Source organism: Triticum aestivum, chromosome 4D (genome assembly GCF_018294505.1).
Source record: "Triticum aestivum cultivar Chinese Spring chromosome 4D, IWGSC CS RefSeq v2.1, whole genome shotgun sequence".
Lineage (NCBI taxonomy): Eukaryota > Viridiplantae > Streptophyta > Magnoliopsida > Poales > Poaceae > Triticum > Triticum aestivum.
The window spans coordinates 356,271,441-356,279,547 of NC_057805.1; positions in this window are offsets into that span (position 1 = coordinate 356,271,441).

Genomic DNA, 8,107 nt, shown 5'->3' on the forward strand with positions numbered 1-8,107 from the left:
AAGATGGACAGGAGGAGGACAGAGTTGGGATGGAGATGCAGCGCCTGCAGACCGTAGTGGTCGAGGACCTCATAAAAGAAATCAGAGAATGGAGGAACCAACCCCACAGTGACGCTGCTCGAGAAGAAGGGGAAGCAGGTGCTTCCCTCGGGCTCCGGCACATCGGAGGCAAGCCGGAGCTCGGTCGCCCCCCACTCATTGCTTTCGCCCGCCGTCAGCAGGCGCACGGAGGCGAGGCTTTTCTCCATGACGGTGGGCGCCTCCAGGGCCGGCTCATACCAAGCCGGTGCTGAGGAAGTCTTGACTTTGCGCGGCGCCATGGATTGCGGGTGCAGGATGAGATTGGAGCAGATCTGGAGGTAGCGGTGGCGAGGAGCAAGAAAGGGGATCTGGAGCAAGGGAAGGAAGAAGCAATGAAGGCAAGAACTGCCTGCGCCAGCCTTTTGTCAGGTCAAGCAGTTGCCAAGGCAGCGTGGGGAAGCGGAGACGCCCACGTCCAATCAACCGCCACGCGTCAACCGAGGCCGCAGGCATTTGGGGCCAGCGGTGCTCCGAACTTGACCCTTGACTTCGCCGTGAAGCCAAGCCCGAGCGCACCTTGGGCCCGGGGGCTACTGTCGGTGTTCTGGGAACGGGGGTCGCCAGACTTGCCTGCCTGCGGCCCACAGCGTGGCTAAGCCAGCAGGCCATACGGCCCATCTTCATCAACAAGGCATCCAAGACCCTCGCGAGGGTCCAAGCCTCGCGAGGCGGATGACGCAAGACCTCCTCTGGAGTAGCCTAACCAGGCAGGCTCGTGAGGAGCGGAGTTATCAAGGCAGGGCAAAACCTCACGAGGCCCTCGTGACGTGAGCCATGACGAACTGCACCAGGCGGGCGCCAGCGCATGCAGCGTCCTTATTTCCTCTTTGGTGCTAAGGAGGCCAGCGCAGGCGAAGAGTACCGAGACATCAGGCAAAGGTTGCTATATTGGTGCAACGAGACCAAGACCAGGAGGACGGCAAGACGGAGGTCATCGTGGAGCCCAAGACGGCGTCACCACCAGAGCATTTCGCAGGCGAAGACCGCTTTTGTCAGGATAGCTTGTACTAGTTGTCCCCCTTCAAATTCGCCCGCCATTGTTGGCTCCCCTCTCACTCGATATTTGGGAAGAGGACCAGGGCCTCTATAAATAGGTCTAGCCACCACAGTAGGAGGCATCGAATCCTCGCCCGCTCAAGTTCGACAAGCACAAGAAAACCTCAACCTCAGGAGGATGTTCTTCCTTTGTACTGTTCTTCATCAGCCCAAGAGGCAATCCACCACCACCACGCTGGAGTAGGGTATTACACCACAACGGTGGCCCGAACAAGTATAATGTTGGGGAACGTAGTAATTTCAAAATTTTCCTACGCACACGCAGGATCATGGTGATGCATAGCAACGAGAGGGGAGAGTGTTGTCCACGTACCGTCGTAGACCGATAGCGGAAGCGTTATCACAACGCGGTTGATGTAGTCGTACGTCTTCACGATCCGACCGATCAAGTACCGAACGTACGGCACCTCCGAGTGTTGAGGGAGAGTTTCGTCAGCACGACGGCGTGGTGACGATGATGATGTTCCACCGACGCAGGGCTTCGCCTAAGCTCCGCAACAGTATTATTGAGGTGTAATATGGTGGAGGGGGGCACCGCACACGGCTAAGAGATCTCAAGGATCAATTGTTGTGTCTCTGGGGTGCCCCCTGCCCCCGTATATAAAGGAGCAAGGGGGAGGCAGCCGGCCAAGGGGAGAGGCGCGCCATAGGGGGGAGTCCTACTCCCACCGGGAGTAGGACTCCTCCTTTCCTTGTGGGAGTAGGAGAAGGGAAGGGGGAAGGAGAAAGAAGGAAGGGTGCGCCCCCCTTCCCTAGTCCAATTCGGACCAGACCATGGGGAGGGGTGCGGCCACCTTTTGAGGCCTTTCTCTCCCTTTCCCGTATGGCCCATTAAGGCCCAATACGAATTCCCGTAACTCTCCGGTACTCCGAAAAATACCCGAATCACTCGGAACCTTTCCGAAGTCCGAATATAGTCGTCCAATATATCGATTTTTACGTCTCGATCATTTCGAGACTCCTCGTCATATCCCCGATCTCATCCGGGATTCCGAACTCCTTCGATACATCAAAACTCAATCAAACTGTCATCGTAACGTTAAGCGTGCGGACCCTACGGGTTCGAGAACTATGTAGACATGACCGAGACACGTCTCCGGTCAATAACCAATAGCGGGACCTGGATGCCCATATTGGCTCCCACATATTCTACGAAGATCTTTATCGATCAGACCGCATAACAACATACGTTGTTCCCTTTGTCACCGGTATGTTACTTGCCCGAGATTTGATCGTCGGTATCTCGATACCTAGTTCAATCTCGTTACCGGCAAGTCTCTTTACTCGTTCCGTAATACATCATCCCGCAACTAACTCATTAGTCACAATGCTAGCAAGGCTTATAGTGATGTGCATTACCGAGTGGGCCCAGAGATACCTCTCCGACAATCGAAGTGACAAATCCTAATCTTGAAATACGCCAACCCAACAAGTACCTTTGGAGACACCTGTAGAGCACCTTTATAATCACCCAGTTACATTGTGACGTTTGGTAGCACACAAAGTGTTCCTCTGGTAAACGGGAGTTGCATAATCTCATAGTCATAGGAACATGTATAAGTCATGAAGAAAGCAATAGCAACATACTAAACGATCGGGTGCTAAGCTAACGTAATGGGTCATGTCAATCACGTCATTCTCCTAATGAGGTGATCCCGTTAATCAAATGACAACTCATGTCTATGGCTAGGAAATATAACCATCTTTGATTAACGAGCTAGTCAAGTAGAGGCATACTAGTGACACTCTGTTTGTCTATGTATTCACACATGTATTATGTTTCCGGTTAATACAATTCTAGCATGAATAATAAACATTTATCATGATATAAGGAAATATATAATACTTTATTATTGCCTCTAGGGCATATTTCCTTCAGTCTCCCACTTGCACTAGAGTCAATAATCTAGTTCACATCGCCATGTGATTTAACATAAATAATTCACATCACCATGTGATTAACACCCATAGTTCACATCTCTATGTGACCAACACTCAAAGGGTTTACTAGAGTCAATAATCTAGTTCACATCGCTATGTGATTAACAACCAAAGAGTACTAAGGTGTGATCATGTTTTGATTGTGAGATAATTTTAGTCAACGGGTCTGTCACATTCAGATCCGTAAGTATTTTGCAAATTTCTATGTCTACAATGCTCTGCCCAGAGCTACTCTAGCTAATTGCTCCCACTTTCAATATGTATCTAGACCGAGACTTAGAGTCATCTAGATTTAGTGTCAAAACTTGCATCGACGTAACCCTTTACGACGAACCTTTTGTCACTTCCATAATCGAGAAACATATCCTTATTCCACTAAGGATAATTTTGACCGCTGTCCAGTGATCTACTCCTAGATCACTATTGTACTCCCTTGCCAAAATCAGTGTAGGGTATACAATAGATCTGGTACACAGCATGGCATACTTTATAGAACCTATGGCCAAGGCATAGGGAATGACTTTCATTCTCTTTCTATCTTCTGCCGTGGTCGGGCTTTGAGTCTTACTCAATTTCACACCTTGTAACACAGGCAAGAACTCTTTCTTTGACTGTTCTATTTTGAACTACTTCAAAATCTTGTTAAGGTATGTACTCATTGAAAAACTTATCAAGCGTCTTCATCTATCTCTATAGATCTTGATGCTCAATATGTAAGCAGCTTCACCGAGGTCTTTCTTTGGAAAACTCCTTTCAAACACTCCTTTATGCTTTGCAGAATAATTCTACATTATTTCTGATCAACAATATGTCATTCACATATACTTATCAGAAATGTTGTAGTGCTCCCACTCACTTTCTTGTAAATACAGGCTTCACCGCAAGTCTCTATAAAACTATATCCTTTGATCAACTTATCAAAGCGTATATTCCAACTCCGAGATGCTTGCACCAGTCCACAGATGGATCGCTGGAGCTTGCATATTTTGTTAGCACTTTTAGGATTGACAAAACCTCCTGGTTGCATCATATACAACTCTTCTTTAATAAATCCATTAAGGAATGCAGTTTTGTTTATCCATTTGCCATATTTCATAAAATGCGGCAATTGCTAACATGATTTAGACAGACTTAAGCATAGATACGAGTGAGTAACTCTCATCGTAGTCAACACCTTGAACTTGTCGAAAAACCTTTTTGCGACAATTCTAGCTTTGTAGATAGTAACACTACTATCGGTGTCCGTCTTCCTCTTGACGATCCATTTATTCTCAATTGCTTCCCAATCATCGGGCAAGTCAACCAAAGTCCACACTTTGTTCTCATACATGGATCTCATCTCAGATTTCATGGCCTCAAGCCATTCTGTGGAATCTGGGCTCACCATCGCTTCTTCATAGTTCGTATGTTCGTCATGGTCTAGTAACATAACCTCCAGAACAGGATTACCGTACCACTCTGGTGCGGATCTTACTCTGGTTTACCTACGAGGTTTGGTAGTAACTTGATCTGAAGTTACATGATCATCATCATTAACTTCCTCACTAATTGGTGTAGGAGTCACAGGAACAGATTTCTGTGATGAACTACTTTCCAATAAGGGAGCAGGTACAGTTACCTCATCAAGTTCTACTTTCCTCCCACTCACTTCTTTCGAGAGAAACTCCTTCTCTAGAAAGGATCCATTCTTAGCAACGAATATCTTGCCTTCGGATCTGTGATAGAAGGTGTACCCAATAGTCTCCTTTGGGTATCCTATGAAGACACATTTCTCCGATTTGGGTTTGAGCTTATCAGGATGAAACTTTTTCACATAAGCATCACAACCCCAAACTTTAAGAAACGACAACTTTGGTTTCTAGCCAAACCATAGTTCATAAGGCGTCGTCTCAACGGATTTTGATGGTGCCCTATTTAACGTGAATGTAGCTGTCTCTAATGCATAACCCCAAAACGATAGTGGTAAATTGGTAAGAGACATCATATATTGCACCATATCTAATAAAGTACGGTTACGATGTTCGGACACACCATTACACTGTGGTGTTCCAGGTGGCGTGAGTAGTGAAACAATTTCACATTGTTTTAACTGAAGGCCAAACTCGTAACTCAAATACTCTTCTCCACGATCAGATCGTAGAAACTTTATTTTCTTGTTACGATGATTTTCCGCTTCACTCTGAAATTATATGAACTTTTCAAATGTTTCAGACTTCTGTTTCATTAAGTAGATATACCCATATCTGCTCAAATCATCTGTGAAGGTCAGAAAATAATGATACCTGCTACTAGCCTCAATATTCATCGGACCACATACATCTGTATGTATGATTTCCAACAAATCTGTTGCTCTCTCCATAGTTCTGGAGAACAGCGTTTTAGTCATCTTGCCCATGAGGCACGGTTCGCAAGCATCAAGTGATTCCAAAAATCCCATCAGTATGGAGTTTCTTCATGCGCTTTACACCAATATGACCTAAACGGCAGTTCCACAAATAAGTTGCACTATCATTATTAACTTTGCATCTTTTGGCTTCAATATTATGAATATGTGTGTCACTACGATCGAGATCCAACAAACCATTTTCGTTGGTGTGTATGACCATAAAAGGTTTTTATTCATGTAAACAGAACAACAATTGTTCTCTAACTTAAATGAATAACCGTATTGCAATAAACATGATCAAATCATATTCATGCTCAACGCAAACACCAAATAACACTTATTTAGTTTCAACACTAATCCCGAAGGTATAGGGAGTGTGCGATGATGATCATATCAATCTTGGAACTACTTCCAACACACATCGTCACCTCGCCTTTTTACTAGTCTCTATTTATTCTGCAACTCCCGTTTCGAGTTACTACTCTTAGCAACTGAACCAGTATCAAATACCGAGGGGTTGCTATAAACACTAGTAAAGTACACATCAATAACATGTATATCCAATATACCTTTGTTCACTTTGCTATCCTTCTTATCCACCAAATACTTGGGGCAGTTCCGCCTCCAGTGACCAGTTCCTTTGCAGTAGAAGTACTTAGTCTCAGGCTTAGGTACAGACTTGGGCTTCTTCACTTGAGTAGCAACTTGCTTGCCGTTCTTTTTGAAGTTCCCCTTCTTCCCTTTGCCCTTTTTCTTGAAACTAGTGGTCTCGTCAACCATCAACAATTGAAGTGGTCTCGTCAACCATCAACACTTGATGTTTTTCTTGATTTCTACCTTCGTCGATTTCAGCATCACGAAGAGCTCGGGGATTACTTTCGTCATCCCTTGCATATCATAGTTCATCACGAAGTTCTACTAACTTGGTGATGGTGACTAGAGAATTCTGTCAATCACTATTTTATCTGGAAGATTAACTCCCACTTGATTCAAGCGATTGAAGTACCCAGACAATCTGAGCACATGCTCACTAGTTGAGAGATTCTCCTCCATCTTTTAGCTATAGAACTTGTTGGAGACTTCATATCTCTCAACTCGGGTATTTGCTTGAAATATTAACTTCAACTCCTGGAACATCTCATATGGTCCATGACGTTCAAAACGTCTTTGAAGTCCCGATTCTAAGCCGTTAAGCATGGTGCACTAAACTATCAAGTAGTCATCATATTGAGCTAGCCAAACGTTCATAACGTCTGCATCTGCTCCTGCAATAGGTCTGTCACCTAGCGGTGCATCAAGGACATAATTCTTCTGTGCAGCAATGAGGATAATCCTCAAGTTACGGACCCAGTCCGTGTAATTGCTACCATCATCTTTCAACTTTGCTTTCTCAAGAAACGCATTAAAATTCAACGGAACAACAGCACGGGCCATCTATCTACAATTAACATAGACAAGCAAAATACTATCAGGTACTAAGTTCATGATAAATTCAAGTTCAATTAATCATATTACTTAAGAATCCCACTTAGATAGACATCCCTCTAATCCTCTAAGTGATCACGTGATCCATATCAACTAAACCATGTCCGATCATCACGTGAGATGGAGTAGTTTCAATGGTGAACATCACTATGTTGATCATATCTACTATATGATTCACGCTCGACCTTTCGGTCTCCGTGTTCCGAGGCCATATCTGTTATATGCTAGGCTCGTCAAGTTTAACCTGAGTATTCCGCGTGTGCAACTGTTTTGCACCCGTTGTATTTGAACGTAGAGCCTATCACACCCGATCATCACGTGGTGTCTTAGCACGAAGAACTTTCGCAACGGTGCATACTCAGGGAGAACACTTATACTTTGATAATTTAGTGAAGGATCATCTTATAATGCTACCGTCAAACAAAGCAAGATAAGATGCATAAAGGATTAACATCACATGCAATCAATATAAGTGATATGATATGGCCATCATCATCTTGTGCTTGTGATCTCCATCTCCGAAGCACCGTGCTTGTGATCTCCATCTCCGAAGCACCGTCATGATCACCATCGTCACCGGCGCGACACCTTGATCTCCATCGTAGCATCGTTGTCGTCTCGTCAATCTTATGCTTCTACGACTATCGCTACCGCTTAGTGATAAAGTAAAGATTTACATGGCGATTGCATTGCATACAATAAAACGACAACCATATGGCTCCTGCCAGTTGCCGATAACTTGGTTACAAAACATGATCATCTCATACAACAAATTATATCACATCATGTCTTGACCATATCACATTGCAACATGCCTTGCAAAAACAAGTTAGACGTCCTCTACTTTGTTGTTGCATGTTTTACGTGGCTGCTACGGGCTTAGCAAGAACCGTTCTTACCTACGCATCAAAACCACAACGATAGTTTGTCAAGTTGGTGCTGTTTTAACCTTCGCAAGGACCGGGCGTAGCCACACTCGGTTCAACTAAAGTGAGAGAGACAGACACCCGTCAGTCACCTTTAAGCAACGAGTGCTCGCAACGGTGAAACCAGTCTCGCGTAAGCGTACGCGTAATGTCGGTCCGGGCCGCTTCATCTCACAATACCGCTGAACCAAAGTATGACATGCTGGTAAGCAGTATGACTTATATCGCCCAC